Below are 17,856 nucleotides of genomic sequence, written 5' to 3'. Positions count from 1 at the left end.
ATCTGTAAAGATAGTATATTTACAGAGAAAGTATAATTTCTCACACTTCTAGAAATGAACATTAATTCTTTTCACCTCAGAAGAAATTGAAAGGACTTGTTGCATTTCATGAAAGGAAGTATAAATGTGACAGCTATTTGGAAGATTAAGTCCATTAACACACCAGTAATGTTTTACAGTTTAAACAATAATTTCATATTCATATAGAACTATGAAATAGTTTCTCCTGAAATCTAGGATGTATTTACCTAAAGAAACCCTATCCTAGGGTCTTCCACTACTTTGTCATCCCTTTAGATTAGTTTCTTCGAGGTGAAAATAATTGCCTAACTGTAAAATGCTCTGACATTTTATTGTTTGTCTCAATTATCAACTATAAATCATCTTGTTTGAGGAGAAGCTTCATGGGAAGGATGCATTTACATAAATGTACTATTGCTGTTTTACTACATCACTCTAGTTTGTTTTTTTTTTCTTTTCTTAGACATGGGTTTTGAGGTAAGAAAAGTGGTAAACATTAAATAACATGGCATGATGACACAGGACCCATTTTTGACACTTGAATCATTCCTTATAAACCACTAGTCACATAATCTGAGTGGAGAAATGAGTGCTGGTCCAGTGGCTTCCCCAGTGTTCTGTCTCTTTAAATCCTAGAGATTTTGGTTTCCACTTTTAGGCAATTCTGCTTTCCAGTGTAATAAGTAGTACTGCATTGCAACTGTTTAACTGGTGTGGCTAATCAACTATTAACAAGATTGATTTGAAGTTATGTTGTTAAGTAAAAGGTTTGAATCTGATTTATATTAATTTTGAGGATGTAGAATTCCCAGTGTGTGCACTCTGAACAGCTCCAGAAGTCTACAAATCCCCAGTTTAATTGAAAATCTTAAAATATAAATTAAAGTACACATTGAAAGTATCCAGAAGTTCAGAATGGACATGTTTTTTGCTATTTTCACTTACCATTTTCAATAATGCAATTAGAGATGAGAACAGTAGCAATACTTTGATCTGAGCGATCTGTGACTCTATGAATATCCAGTATGGGATTCCTGAAGTGGACAATTTACAATGATGCAGGCAAAAGACAGATTTTTATATTTCTTTTCAACTGGTGACTATGATAACTGGTATTGGTTTGTCAAAGAGAGTTCATTCTGGTGGCCAAAATAATTTGTAAAAATACCTCACTTGCAAACAGGTAAATTCATCTCTGTTCTTGCTGGCCATGGTGCTTTGCTGTAGAAAGCATCCATCATTTCTTTGCTGCAACTGCCAATGTGTGTTTTTTTTTTTTTTTTTGAATGGTAGACTTAAGCCCCTTAGACCTCTATACCTTTTCTTTGGCTAACTCAACCAGCAAATCTCATTATCAAATATACATTGCGGTAATACCTCTCAGAAACCCTTACCTCCCTGTCTCTTGTTGACACTTTTAAGACCTTTCAGTAAGTCTGAATTGTTTCAGGGAAATGGAATTTACTTAATGGGACCGTTATAGAAGCATAGAGATAGAGAGCTCCGTGTGTGAATCTGTTCTTTGTTACTTTTGCTTCAAAAATAATTAATCTGTCAGGTGAATGTTTTCCACTCATTTAATCAAGTACTACCTTTTTGCTGAGAGGTATCTGTCCTTAATATAAACACAGCTATTATTTTTACAGTACATGACAAGGAAACCCTCTTTTTTTATCATCACATACTTGTGGTGTATCTCTTATTAGATATTTGTACTTGCCTTTAGGTTTAAAGAAATCATGCTTCTTAATCTCCCTTTCTCTCAAACAAAAGCTTTAAGGAGGCTGTATTTTGACATTTTAACTCCACTTCTTACAAAGATGCTGCAATATATGCAGACAGCTATTCCAAGTAGGTAAGAATTTTCTTGGCTCTGTTAGTTTTGGTGCAGTAGTATTTTTTTTTTTTTTCCCCCCCCCACACCAGTAAATCTGTCCATGCAGATTTCTGGAATCACTAGTGGTGATTTTATAGTAAGGGTCTCCACCTGAGTTTAAATTAAGTGTTTAGCCTTTACTGTGTTCAGAAAATGCAGTAAATCTTTGAGTGTGTTAATTTATCTGGAAAGCCATTAAAATAAATCCATTTATTATTCTAGGAATTATTATGAAATGAAAACAGGTTTTGAATAAAATTTACTGCCCAATTTTAGACTTTTTGTCAGAACAAAATAATACTTTAAACTTCTCAAGCTGCATAAACTTAGAGACTTCTTGCTTCTTGGATCCATTTGATTTTTTTTTTTTAGATTAAACTATGGTTTCCTACATTGTTTCCTGTGTTTGTTGAATTGAAAGTGGTTGATGATATTATTTTGTGCTATAAAGAGGCTTCATTTTCCCTCATGGCTACTGGCTTACTGTTATTGCTGGTATTGGAGTGGGAGATATCACTCAGCTGGTCTTTTGGAGAAAGAAGGGTCTGTGTGATGAGAGCTCATTGGAAGTACAGGTGAAGTAAGCATGGTTTTCCCTTAAGAATGAGGGGGGAAGATAAATATAATTTGTCTTTTGTAGACATGAGATGTGGAGGCACTGGAAAACTGGCATACAGCTTTTCCAATGCTTTCTCAGCATTTGGAAAAGGACTCAACAATTGAATAGATATTAAATGTGGGTTAGAACAGATGCTTCTTATCACACTTTGATGTTTTTAGTCACACAGAAATATAGTGATCTGCTCTAAAGGTCTCTGTCACAGTAGTAAAAACACACACTAGTCTCTATCAGAAAAAGTAGTGGCTGAGTAAAAACATGCAGGTTAAGGAAATTAAAATTATGTCTGTATTTAAGGACTTTCATTTTCACTTGTGCGGATTTAACAATGTGATATAACATGTAATGTGTAAGCATTTAAAAATAAAAAATTACTTATGTGAAATGAAACAAAAAGTAATTTTTTTTTAACGTCCACAAATTTTCTCTGGTCATATACTTTTAAAACACCTATGACCTAGATTTAATATTAAAAGATAATTTGTACAATTTTAATGCTCGCTGGCTTTAATTATTCTATCACTGGTCTGTGTAAAATAAATGGTAGGCTTCTCATTTAATTTACATTAATAATACTAATTATACTAGCATAAATGTGTATATTAAAATGATCCATGAGTCCATGTTGGGATGAGAGGTTTTTGTTGGATTAAGTTAAAAAGGGCTATAGAATTAATTTCATTGGAGTCAGGTCATGGCACCAGCTATCATAAAGCTGCTTAAGAAAACTAATTCCTGGGTGATGTGTAGGTGAAGTATTGAACAATTTTGAGGAAACTATTGTCCTGGAAATCTCACTGAAGGTCCAAGATATTCACATAAAAAAAGCCCTGAGAAAGTACAGTGCCTCAGATGGTGGGCAAAGCATTGCTCACATTTTAGTCTGATGAATTACATGTGCATGAATCCAATGCCCCCAGCTCAGAAATGCTATTACATACGCTGCACATGCAGTTGTCTGTGGACCTTTCATTCTTCAGTGCTTAAAACACTATCCCTGTGGGTGGTTTCTGCCTCAATACGTCTTGACTTTGATACATGACAGCTGTTTTATGTAGCTAAAAGTCTGGTTCCAGAGACCTTTTAGTCCACTGGCTTGGCCTTCCAGCCTGTTTTCCCTTCCTGATTTTTTTAAGAGTTTTGTTTTTCCATCTAAGGGGAAGAGGAAGGAGTCTGAAATAACTGGAAATGTTGCTGGCTGTGTAATACTAATCATCTATGACTGCCAGTCTTCCCTGGCATCTGTTCTGTTTGGTGACCACATTCTCATGGCTGTTTGTTGGCACTTAGCCAAACGTATGAACTTTGCACAATTGCTGAAATGAAGAATGCAAATGTTCTGTATAACTCAGGATGCAGCCTTACTTCCATGACCATCAACAGGAAATTTCCTACTGAAAGGAATCTAAATGATCGGATATGAAACATTTCCTGTACTGTGGAAATGCTGAGCTTTAATGGGAAGTATTTTATAGATCCTAACTTTTTCCTACTGATTTGGTTTTGCATCAAATATATACTTTTACTACATGTAGTCCAAAGTGTGAAGATGTGGAGTACTAGTCCAAAACACGCTTCTCTCCACTTTCATTTTACCACTGCTAGGAGTTTGCAACAGGCTGTATTTTGGTATTTTAACTCAATGTTTTTTCATCTGTATTTAAAAAAAAAATAAGTGAATACCTAAATTAATCAGACCCTGTAATCCATTTATGTGCAGCTGCTTAGTTCAGCAAAGCTTCTGTGGCAAAACTGACTCGTTCTGCAGAATTCAATGTTACCTTAGATATCAATAATTCCAATATGTTTTACTCTCCCAATTTGTCCTGTTAGGAGGATGTGTTCACCCTTCTCACTCTCTCTTGCTGTCACCAAAACATGCACATCCACTGTCCTGTATTTGAGAATACCAGCTGACATAAAATGTATGAAGGACTGTTTCTGTCATTTTTTTCAGATTGGGTTGCTTGCAGAAGTTTGAAAAGAACTTTATGATTTGTCTCCGAAAATTCTGCTCTTTGAGCAATCCAACTAATCCCATTTTTCATAGATCTGTGATAACTCGTAGATTGCTTTATGAGCTATCTTCCTGGCTGCTCCATTACCTCCCAGTGATCCTCAAGTTGTTCTAAACCTTTCTTCCTGAAAGATGGAAAGCTGAACCAAGTACAAGCAGTTCTAGCAGGAAGTCGTATCACATCATGCCAGGAGAAGGGCAATTCTCATAGCAAAAATGTTGTATTTTGCACGTTTGGTAATTGACACATGGTATAGCTGCAGAGTTGTAGGGTCTGCCTAGCTGTCATGGAGAAGAGTAGAGCAGCTGACACTTGTAGAACTTTATTCAAACTGTCCACATATGCTGACAGGTAACTGTGACATGCTTTGTTGTTGTCTAAATTCAAGTCATAATGCTAAAAAAAAAAATAATTATTTTACATGCAGATTCTGGATGCCAATTCTCTGATCCAGTGCGGTGAATGTGAGCTGAAGATCAATAAGAGTTTGGCTTTTGCTTACTATCACTTTTACAGGAGAAAATTATTCATTTAGATGCCGTAAGCTCAAATGCTGTATCCACAGATAATTTACCCATGTCTTTAGAGATGAAAAATCTAACCAAACTTCATGGCCTCTTTGCTTTTCTAGAAAGTGATGAAATAAAATTAGAAAATAGCCCTCATCACCATCAGAGAAATTATTAATAACTGGTTCAATTAAAATGTTGTTCTCCAGGTTAATATTAATTCACAGGGGTTGCATATTTTTACTTAAATTTTGGACTTATGACACTGAAGTTTCACGTAGTTTGTTACTCATCACTATCATAATTTTAATATTCTTTTATTAATTGAACTGCTAAATGCAATGGTATTAATTCCTCATAGTACCTGTTCTGCAGAAGCTAAAATTAAAGTTAACATCAGAGAAGTATTAGTAAGTTTAATTCCTATTAAGGTGCCTGCCATAGAAATAGGGACAGACAAAGGTGTAATGAGAGGATATGGAGCTAAGACTAAAGGATGGTAACATGAGATGACATTGTTAGCTGCTGTGGGGAAACAGACAGCTCTGGCTGAAGCCTTACAAAACAAGCATAAAATTAAAGTCCTACCCAGTGTGCAGGGAGCCCACCTGCCACCCAGAGACCTCGGGTCTCTGCCAACATGCAGCTGCTAGCACTCCCAAGCAGTTTAAACCCTTACTACACTGACAGTTCTGCTGTTTTCCTCTAGTCACTGTTTTGTGGCTACAATGCAGAGACAAACATCTTTCTACATTTTCTCTGATTTTGTAGCTGGGGTGACCTTCTGGGGAACTTTCAATGCCTTTTGGTAGCTATTACCAGGAGGAATTACAGCAGGATGGGCTGCACCCAATTAAAAGTTCTAGTACTGCTTTTTTTTTTCCATAATAACTTCTGTGGTTATTAATGACAATGAATTTATGGTAATACACCTGCTTTTAGATATTGCAGTATGTAGCACCTGGTATCCCTTGAACTCAAAATGCTTTGCAAAGGAGACTGAACATTTTCTTTCAGTTTACTAGTGGGCCAGATGGGGCAAACAAAGTTAAAAACATGTATTGTAAGACTACAGGGTTTTTAGTAAAATATTTTCCAACCAGTTTGCTCTGCTTGTTATAAGCATCAGGACAATCTGATATCTCCCATGAGTATGAGGTCTTAAAACCCAAGCAGATACTTAAGTCAGCAGCCCTTACCTGCCACTGTGGTGCATTTGCAAATGCTGCTTTACTCCCTGTGAGCTGCAGCTGCGTACAGCAACAGAGGAAGGGTTTATCTACTTGCAATAAAAGTAACAGCTTGTTTTGTAGCATAAATAAGGATTGTACGGTTTCATTACCTGCACATCATGGTTCAGAGCTTGTAATGCCATACATATGGGCATTTGCTTAGTTATAAATTATAATCATGGCCTTCAGCTATGTTAGCAGTGGGAACATCCTGTATATCTTTGTTTAGAAGGTACAGCTTCGATGGCATTTAATTGCTTTCCCCTGCAGCTTTGCTTAAAGGTGTTTGTGATAAAGGAGCAAATATTGTGCTAAACAAGAGCAGCTAATGAATGAAGGCAAAGTCTATTATAAACTCTGCTGTAAGTAGGCAGCTACTAAATTGAGATGGTTACTAATCAAGGCTATTTCTGTACGTAGCAATGCAGTCTGTAAATCAGATATGCTTACCCCAAGTCTGCTTGTACCACTTTATTTATGAGTCAGTTCTAATTTCAAGTGGTCATGGATTGTAATAAATACTTCAGCAGCATGGCCCTGTTTCTTTATGCCAGTGCAAGAGCGAAGTCAAAGGAAATCAAGTGCGGACAGGGAGAGGTGGCTCCAGGCCATATTTGCACTGCTTTTTATTGAGGTAGCTCAATACTGAGGAGACTTGCAATGAGCCAGATGGATTTCAAGACTGCTCCAACTTGCATTCAGGATTCCTGTAATTTCCATGAGATTTTCCAGTAGTAAAAAATTCAGCAAGTGGTGCACCTCAGCCTTTTCCTTCCTGTCCCTAGCAAGCCCTTGGCTGTTGCCCTATGCTAGAACCTGAAAGGGAGCTAGTAAAAGGGCAGCCAATAGATCTGATATTTCTTTTGCTAGCCAAAAGCAAGTTTTTGCAATGAAAATGTCTCTGACACCTGAGAGTCACCACAGCAGCTACCTTCCAGAACTAACATAACTTTGCTAGCATACAGCTATACCTAAGCTAACTGGAGTGAGAACATGTTGTAAAGTTGCTGAGGGGTAAGGATGCTGGGCAAAATAGTCTGGGAACGGTAATGACAAATCGGTTCCTAAGAAGTTAGTATCCAAATTTCCAGTATCATCAAGTACTCAGTTTGCTCACAGCAGGAGTGTTTTATGACCTATTTGACTAAAATTGACGAATTCAAACATACTTCTGCTTGTTCATATTCTCTCCTCCACCCACCATAAACCTATTTAAACCTTCACAGCTCATAAGTGTAAGTGCTCTCTCATTGCAATAGGAAAAGCCTGCACTCCATTTATTCCAATGTGTAGCTGGGACTAGTGAATATTGATTGGTAGGTCAAAGGTTTTGAGAACAGACTTGCCCTTTTAATAGGCATCTATTAATACAGTTCAATTCTCCAGTTCTTACAAAAGGAAAATGCTTGCAAAGCATATACAAGTTAACTAAACAAGAGTTAACATTTCTCTTTCCCAGCCAATGTACCATTAATAAATCTCATTTTTCTGACAGAGCTACACAAACCTTGACTATTTTCATTATTAACTTAATTGCTTTTCACTTACAGGTACATGGCCTTTCCCTGCTGAAGGCTAATGCACATTTCCTTGACAGGTAGGATAACCAGAAAGATCTGAAAAATGATGGAATATCCAATGCAAAGTGAAATGTGAAACCAAGGTAATACAGGAAAAGGACAAACCTTGAAAGATCCAGAATTCTGGTTCAATGTCCTTTGGGCCAGGCTGAGCTACCTACAAACATATACAGAGGCTAATACAGCACAGCTCTGTTTGAATGTAGCTTGTAAATATTACCATGGTATCAGCATTTAGTAGTGATAGGCAATAATAACAACAACAACAACAGCAGTGATAATAATAATAAATGTACACACTAGGGAACAACTAAAAATTTAGTAAGCTGCATAACTTGCCAGGCTTTACTCTTGCTTTGTACCTTTTGAATTCATTTATGAAGTTTGCTAGATTCTGTGGATATGCATGGATGTGGCTATGCAAAATCAATGTGAGAGTCAACCAGAGCCTGTGAGCTTGAAATTATTTTTTGTAGATATGCTATAAAATGAAAATGTGCCATAGGACTTCTTTGACTCCTCTTTGATATAGCATCACAGTGGCTCTATGGTATCATTATAGCTATGATGAGAACAACTAAAGACTGGCAAGCAATGTTAAAAATTAAATCTATTTGAAGAAGGCTACCAAATTCAAAACTGCTCAGGAAGAGGTATACTTTGAATTGTGGCTTAGTCTTTGCCTTTAAGGGCTGATTGCAATGATATGTTGTTGAATGTCTCTTCTGCTACCTGTTTTTTATACAGAATTGCTACCTTTGTTTTCTAGGCGTTCAGCATCATCCAATACCCTTTCTCACATTACTGGTGGATACAGTCATGACACTGATCAGGGCAGGTGATATGTAAATTAAGAAATAATTTGACTTGATAGCCTGATATATGTAATCCTTTTTGTTGAGGTGATAGATATAGATATCAGGATCCTCTTTGCTCCCATTGGTGAGTGCAGTTCTAGGGCAGATGAGCAGGTGAGGAAGAGGGAACTGTGGTCCCTGACAAACTCATCACTGTTGCTATGAAAACATCTATGGAAACAGTGTATTTGAGAGGATTCCTATTCCAGACCTGTTGTAGGCACAATATTTAGAGTTGATAACTTTACTATACATAAGTTATCCCAGCTGTGTCTTTTAATTTAGATTGTACAGTCACACTTTAGACAATAGCAGTTTACAAAGCCTCACACAAATGCAGCCACACAAAGAGCAAATTCTAAGAGGTGTAATGCTACTTACTGAGCAAGTTTTGATTTCTGTTTTCTAAAGTTTGGAAAAACAGTAACTTGCTCTGCAGCCCAGCTGGATAGCTGTGTAGAAAACCGAAATGTATCCACAGCTTCTGTTGCTTAACAGAACTGACAGCTGAAAAAAAGGCATAGATTCCTAAACTGAGAATGCATCCCTCCATTAATTCCTCTATCTTGGTATTGTTGTGTGATAACTAAATTATAAGTTTCACAAATTGTTTTTCTTCTCTAAGTCAAGTTTATAATTCATTAAATAAATATGTAGGTACACAGCAGTACATAGTGTACCTGAGAATTTGCTTCTGTGATGCCAGGTCAGTGTTTGTCTGGCAAAAATAAAAGCTAGCTGATAAGGATGCACTGCACTATTGTTGTGGAGGCTTATCAACCAGAAACATGCTGAGTGAGGAGAGAACACCTGTTTTTTTTAAAAATCAGTTTATTGCACTGTATCCACACATAATACAATACTCCTAAAGTTCTAATCAAAAGGATATCCTTAACATCACTGGGGCTATTTGTAAGCTTTTCCAAAGCATTTCTTCAGTTAACAAACTCATTATTTGAAACATTCTGGTTTTGCTGCTGTGTCTTTTATTTTACACCTTTTTTCTATCCAAGGACATGTCCTTTCTGTTCAAACATCCTACTTCCTTCCTCATGTTGCCACTCCATTGCTACCTGTTTGCAGTTAATATTGTGAGAGGGTTAGCCAGTAAGTGGCACTTGCACATGCATGTCTTTTGTGAGTGTTTGCTGCATTCTGGTAGGCAAAACAGTTTTGTACACCTTCAGTCTAGTGAAACACTTGATCTGGATGTGATAGACTTTCAGAATTGGCACAGTCATTCAAAGGAGGCATTAAGGTATTTACATCTGGAGAGTGTGCTTGACCCATCAGTTGTATCTTCACTACTAGTGCTTTTGTGAGCATAGAATCAGCATGTTGCAAGAAATCATCACATAGTCTTACCACTGTATTCAGAAAAGCATTCCTTGAGCTGGAGTAGAATTTACCCAGTTTTTAAATTTGGCTCTACAACACCACCAGAACTTAAATCTTGGTAGGCAAAACAGTTTTATACACCCTCAGTCTAGTGAAACACTTGATCTGGATGCAATAGACTTTCAGAATTGGCACAGTTATTCAAAACTCACAAGAGCAGTTAAGCAGGCAGATGTTTAGGTCTGCATATGGGAATGGTAGAAAAGAGGATTTCTGTCTGGCAAGTACTGAGCATCAGTTCTTTACCAGCTGAACATTGTGTTAATCTGATAGATTAAACAAATTTATGTCAGCTCAAAAGCAAATTTTAATATTCATAATAATGTTTAGGTCACTTTGATCCATCTTTGCCATATAAAATAATACCAATAGTACAGGGCCTAAATGCCAAGTCCTTTTTTTACCCTTGATTGTCACAGGGAACAGGTGAGATGTTTTCTGCTGCGCTAGCGTTATTTTAAAGATGACTGAAACTTTTTTTCATAGTCATAGAAGTGAAGTTGGCCTCCCTATTTTAGATTAAATAAAACTTGATCACTTCTTAATTTGCTGAGCCACAAAATATGTAAAATGTTTTATGGTTTCTGTAGAAGTACCGTGTAGTGCAGAACTTTGCTCTTTGACAGACAGAAGGACAAATGATTGAGAAAAATTCTGGCTAGTGAATGCCAGTGACGATATTACTCTGTGAGGTTTTGCTCCTTCCATCCCTAGGTGATGTATCTGCCTTTGAAATAATGTGAAATACCTGCATCCTAAATCTGATGACAACAAGAACCATAGCAAAGATGATATGATCATTTAGGCTGGTCCTAGCAACCCACAGTCTGTTTCAAGAAATTGTCATTCCCCATCTTCCATTGATGCTATTGTATTGCTAAATTGGCTAGAACTGGTAGCTCAACCAAACCTTCTCAAAAGTGAGTCCAACACATTCCTACTGGTGGTTGTGCTTTTGATAAACAACTACTGAAAGTATTGGGCCCTTATGCCTCAGCAATCTGTGATCAGTGCATTTTTCTCCCTAGTTATGATCTGCATTGTCTTGGTCCATAAACCCCCTTGAGCCCATCATAAAAGAAGCACATATGGTGCTTGTCAGCATTTGCCTGCTGTTCATTAGCCTTGGCTTTCCACCACTGACCCTTTATCTGACATAACTGATTTGGACTTCACAGTGAATCTTCCTGGAAGCCAGCTTGTACGTAATTGAATCTGGGCGAGCCAGCACAATATGACAAGTGCTCTGAGCAGAAGCTGAATTGCAGTGTGACAGCCATTCATCCTGCTTTGGTGTTCTCCACATAGGAAGTCAACAGTTTGCTTGCAATCCAGCACATGTATGGTCTACCATACCTTCTGGAGAGGGTTTCTACAGAAGGCAGCAGTGACTGGCTCACACGCAGCTTTTCACGTTTGGGCTTTTCACTTTGTTTTTCCACATTAACCTGAATAGCTTCTTAGCTGCTGTGGTAAAACATGTAGGGGGCTGGATGTGGAGTAGTTTTGTGCTATGTGGTTGGCCATCTGTCAGTTAGAAGCATATATTGATTCAAAACCTTCCAGTGCTTAGTGATGTGTCTGCCAGTCTCTTGTAGACAAAACAGTAGATGCATGCAAGAGAACTTGAACTTAGTTCTTGAGACATGGCTCTAGTGATTTTTAATTTCATGCCTGATACACAGAGTAGAAAACAGAACTATTTTGGCTGAAAATCACTTTTGTGTCTACTTTCCATGCAAGGTCAAAAGGTGTTGTTCCACCTCATGCGTACATGTCTCAGATTAAGAATGTTGGAATTGGGGAATACATAGGGAGTGTTGGTTGATATTGGGTCAGATTGCTGTATGGGTCTAGCAACAAACTGGTCCTTCTGTTTACTTCAGAGATTTCCATCCATGGAATATAGACCAATGGTAACTAGAAAAATAGGTAGACTTGCAATAAAACTCAAATGGAGAGCAGATAAAGGAGTGTGTGCAAGATAGAGTGCAAGCAGTCACCTTTTGTGATTAAAAGTAAATCCTATATTGACTACAGTGAAACTAGCACATGGATACACATACTATATATATGTATGTGTGAATCTGTAGAGTAAGGGAATGTGGAGCTTGTAAGTGAGTACACAGATAAATGGGTTTCAGACTGAGGTTTAGGAAAGCATGTAGCATGCATTTTAACAGAGAACTGGGAAAGTCAAGATCGTGAAGCCCTAGAGCATATAGACAAGAATCTGCTGTCCTGATACAAATTTCTTTCTAGCCAGTATTATTATGCCCCCATATACTTAATCTTATAAAAATTGTGATTTCCCCCATTTCCCCCCCTTCCAGGATAGTTCCATATTCTCTTCCATATTTAGTAGAATCAGTGCCCTAATATTTGCAATTTATCCTCACTGACTGAGAAAGAGAAGATGCATGAAACAGTTGTGTCCCTGGAGACTGTCAAAGCCCTTGTTCTGCAAAGTGAGTTTTAGAAAGATGGTGCTCCTCAAAAAGATCACACAGATAGTTTTCTCAGACAGCTGAGTCCTTACATAGTCACTTTCTTGCTCTTGGCAAGAAAGAAAACAAACTTTTTGTTTGGGGCAGCTGGCGTTGGAAATACAGTGGTGTTTGTATTTTTGCAAGTAGCAACAAATAGAATTTACAAATAGCAACAGTGGACTCAAACTTCCTTTTGCTGTCATTGAGGAGTAACTGTGGTAACTTTTTGCTACAGTAACTTTGTGTGATAAAGAGAGACAGTTTTTGGGCACCTCATCCCTTTCATTTTAGGGATGATTTGCAGAGTCCAATGCAGGACAGCTGAGTCATTAAAAAATCATTGAGAGGGTGTTCTAGTTTTGCATCAGCAGCTGCCTTTCAGGCTGTACACATTCAGGCTTGTCACTCTAGCTTCTAATGTTATTACTGATTACTCCCTATATCATTTCTCCCTGTAGTGTTTGATTCACTCTTTAGTTACAGAGGAGATGTTATTAAAGACTCTTTTTCTTGCTCTTTCTAAAGGAGAGTCTTTCCAAAGACAGAATTGTCCCTTCCCAATAACTGCATTGGCACATATGAATTGTCTAATGCTGAACTGATAGATGAGCTGTCGTCAGAGAACAAACCTGTGACTGTTAGAACAAAGGTTGGCAAATTCAAATGGGAAATAAAGTGCAAATTTTTCAACAGCAAGGGAAATTAATAATTGAAACAACTCACCTGTGGATCCAGTCAGGAGCAGATGTCTTCCTAAAAGACGTGCCCCAGTTCAACAAGAACTTATTGAGCTCTGAGCAGGAATCCACTGGTGAAATTCTCTGGGCTATGCTTGGCAGAAGTCCAGAGCAGGAGATCCAATGGTATCTGCTGAATCACTAAAGCAAAACCAAACTGCCTTGGAAGGAAGAGCAAACAGCTTTCCTCTGTAGATCAGACATCAAAGCAGGGAAATGTAGCATTTGACAAGTGTGCTGTATATGGTAATTAAATTGCTTCTATGCTCATTTACAACTTTCTTTTTCCTCTTCTCAACTGCATTTTTCATCCTATATTTTCCCCCTGATTTTAATCTGCTCTTTTATCACTTTCCACTCTGAAGCGTTCAAATTGTAGCTGAACTTTTGAACCACACATGGAGCTTGTTTATCTTTGATCACCAACTGTATACACTGGAGCATTCTACCATGTGATGATTTCAGAGTAGGCACCCCAAAATTGCATATAAGGAGGGAATGGGCAGACTTTAGGACTAAAAATGTTTTAAAATGTCTCAGAAAAGTAAATTATGGCAACAAATCATAATGGCCTAACTCATTGGTGGCAGCCAATGGCATGTGGTGGCAATGGCAGCATGTGTATCAAAGGAAGGAGGACTGGGTTTGAACTGCTGGCAGCAGTCCAACTGACTTTCCATTTGTGAGGAAGTTGTTCTCCAGGGAATGGGAACTGTTAGCTTCTGCTGAAGCTTTGGCTTCTACTGGCCAACCTGCAGTTGTTCAGCCTGCATGAGTGCAGACATACAAGTTCTCAAGCAGTATGACCTCATTTACAGTTTGCTACCTTTGTGCTAATAAGTCTGAGTGCTGGGGTTGGGTCATTCTATTGCAAACAGAACAATATTGCTTGCTTTTAGATGGGCCATCTTTTGCTGCCAAAACCTTGGATGAACTTTTGGAAAGTGTAATGCTGTCTGATGGTTTTGGGCATATAGAAGCACTGTCCCAGGGAGAGCACATGCAGTTTCAATGTGTTAATGTGCAGTGAATCAATCTGATTAAGTTGCTGCCTTCCTGTGTATGTGATACCCACTGTGGACACCCAGCTGTAAGCATCACAGCCCTTCTGCTAGACTGGGAGTTGGATTCATTTCCTTGTGTGAATTTAGCAACAAACTTAGAGATCACTGCAGAGGATTCTGCTTCAAGCTTTATGCATTTTCAATGTGTGTTTTTTCCTGCTTCTTTGTATCCATTCTTCTGTTGTCTCATGTAATCTAGGCTGTAATCTTTTCACAAAGTAGGTACTATCTTGAGTTCTTTTCAGTGTCTAATATCAAGGACTTGTAATGCCTGGCTGTGAGTTCTAGGTATTATGATAATAATTTTAATAACATTTCAGTTACTGTGACAGTGATTAACTGTGTCAGGTTATTGGTGGTTGATACCAAGTTAACCATATTTGCATCCTGAATCTTTCAGACAGAAAGCTGCAGCATAATGACCTGAAATTTCCCCATCTGAAAATAATTTCTCAGCATTTAATGTATTACTTAATTACATGTGAGCAACAAACTTCTTGTTTTGATACTTAAACCAGTTGAGAATCTGGCTGATAGTCTTTCTCATTGGAGTTTTTATGATACTGGGACAACCCAGGAAGTTCCTTCAGCTGTTACAGGACAGCCATGAACAGTTTCAGAGAAATGAATTGGAAACCTTATTTTTGATTATTTATAATGTCTTCTGGAGAAGATGCTTTCAAGGTATATAAGTGCATGGTTACTAAATCTCCATACAAGGTGAAGTTCCTCCTACATTATATTTTCAGCAGACATTGTCAGCTACTTGAAGACCTCAGGAGACACTTGAGTAAAGCATCCAACATGGTGATAATGTATGGTGTGTTTGGAGGTTTTTTTTGTTTGTAGAGAATTTTCACTTAAATTATACATTACCCTTTAGTGAAAGCTCACCATAATTTATTGGTTTTGTATTTCTAGGCCTAGCAAGAGGCTCATGTAACAAAAGAACAAAGATTCTTTTGTAACTTGTGTGGCTGCAGATTCAGGTAATATGGTGGAGTGTTGGGTTTCTAACATCAGCTGTGGTAAAGTTGCACACATTTACATCACAGAACTGGACCATTAGTACAAGTAAATAATGAACTGTTGAGGGAAGATATTAAATTATAATGAATCCTCAGCATCTCTGCACACATGGAAAACAGGAATGGCTTTGGGCCCTAACCAAGACTTAGAAGCAATGTAGGTAGAATGTTGTGGGAAGAGGGAGTATTCAAAGTAAATTCAGCTATTCTGGTTTACCTGTGAACAAATGCAGACACATAACTTAGGAGAAAAGCTGACCAGGCTTGCCTGCCTTGATTAGAAATTCCTCTTGTTCTCTACGATGTAGTCAAATTAGGTAGGTTTTTTTTTTCCATATTACTGCAGGTCTCCTTCGTTTCTTTCAGTCACTCAAGAGATTTCAGGTTTTGCCCAGTTATAAACTCACTGCTCTGTTTTTCTTTCTCATCATTACCTCTTTTTATGGCAATCACAGCACCATAGATGTTGTGTCATTATACAATATCCATGTTATCCATGACATGGGGATGTGTAAAACCACTCTGTTTTTCAGAGGCTGGATTTAAATGTATATTCAAAGGAACTGTTATGTGACACTTGATTTCTTAGAATTTTAACACCTATACCTTTATTTAAAGCCTTGAAAAAGAATAAACTCTGTTCTGTACTTCAGCAGAGAAGGCTGTTCAGATATAGGAAAAAGGGTTCCAAATTGAAGTTCTGCCAAGTATTCCTTCAGCTCCACTGAATGTTACCATAACATCAAAGTCCTACTTTTGATCCTGTAAATCTGGTCATCATTCTGTTACTTTGACCAGATAGGATAATTCAAAAGATGTGCTCTACTTACATACTGGAAGGACCTTGAAAAATCTCTAAGTTAAAAAGAAGAATGGGGTTTTTTCAACCCAAGTCTTCAGCTGCACAAAGAATCATAATAATTGTCAAGATCTTAGCCTTACACATGTCAATGCTGACTATACTTCTTGCAGGTTTTATGTGCAAAAAAAAAACCTTTCCTTAAGAAAGGCCAAAGACTGGATAAGAATTTTTTTTCTGGATGGAAAAAGTTTAGAGGTATTTTGGCTTTGGTAGTTGCAAGAGACAAAATTCAACATGAGTTACTGCTGACCAGCCCAAAAGACATTTTTTTTTGTTCTGATTTATTGACAGTGCTCTCCTTACTTCATCACTTACTTTTTACCTCTGTAATTCCACCTAGACTGTTCTTCAGCAAAATAATTAGACCGTATTATAGCACAACTGTGAGGAATAGTTTAACTACGATTTGATTAAGTGTGGCTTTGTGGGATGAGGCTTTTGTGAAAACAAGATTGTTGGTAGAGCTCTGATTCTTGTAGTAATTACCTCTGGTCAGCTGGTCTGTTGTTAAACTCAGTTTTCATGGAATTGTTTTGGTTGGAAAAGACCTCTAAGATCATTGAGTCCAACCATCAACCTGACACCACCACAGCCATTAAAACATGTCCTGAAGTGCCATGTCTACGTGTTTTTTGAACACCCCCAGGGATGGTGACTCCACCATCTCCCCGGGCAGTCTATTCCAATGCCTGACAACACTTTCAGTTAAGAGGTTAAGAGGTTTTTCCTAATATTCAATCTAAGTTTGAGGCCATTTCCTTTTTCTGTCACTTGATACTTGGGAGAAGAGATAAACACCCACCTCACTGCAACCTCCTTTCAGGTAGTCCTAGAAAACAATAAGGTCTTCCCTCCATCTCTCCTTCTCCAGACTAGACAATCCCAATTCTCTCAACCACCCCTCATAAAACTTGTTCTCCAGATCCTTCACCAGCTTTGTTGCCATTCTCTGGACATGCTCCCACAACTCAATGTGTTTCTTGAAATCAGGGGCCCAAAACTGAACACAGTGTTTGGCACTGGTGAGGCCACACCTCAAGTACAGTTATATTAAACATTAAAGATTGTTCTTCAAGGCTAAATCATTTTTCAGTAATACCTGAGAGTACTCCTTCTGGCACAACTTTTCTGATAGCATTTCTGTTAGCCTTTATGCTAACTATGCACAATAGAATTATCAACACTTACCAAAAATTACACAGTCATTAGTCTTGAGATGTAGCTGAGTAGGTGCAAGTGCTTTCAAAGGAACTGTGTCTGAGCTTATAATTTGGCCAATGGTCAGCACTCAGTGATCTGGGAGCCAGAAGAGTTTGCCTCCAGTATCTATTGCCAGTGTGTCTATCTAATTCTCCTATTATCAACCTTCACATTGTCAAGTAAAAAAATGCATAAAATAATTGGAATATATATTAAGACTCTTGAGAGAGCTGCTTATCGATGTTCTGGTACTCCAGTGAACCTAGCTGTGAAAAATTGAGTAAGAAGCAGGGTCTTGCTGAAAGCGAGATATTACATCTGAGCAGTGCATTCTTGGATAAACAGAAATTACTGAGTAAATAACAA

The sequence above is a fragment of the Indicator indicator genome, chromosome 15, assembly GCF_027791375.1.
Source record: "Indicator indicator isolate 239-I01 chromosome 15, UM_Iind_1.1, whole genome shotgun sequence".
Taxonomy (NCBI): domain Eukaryota; kingdom Metazoa; phylum Chordata; class Aves; order Piciformes; family Indicatoridae; genus Indicator; species Indicator indicator.
This window is presented reverse-complemented; position numbering follows the sequence as displayed.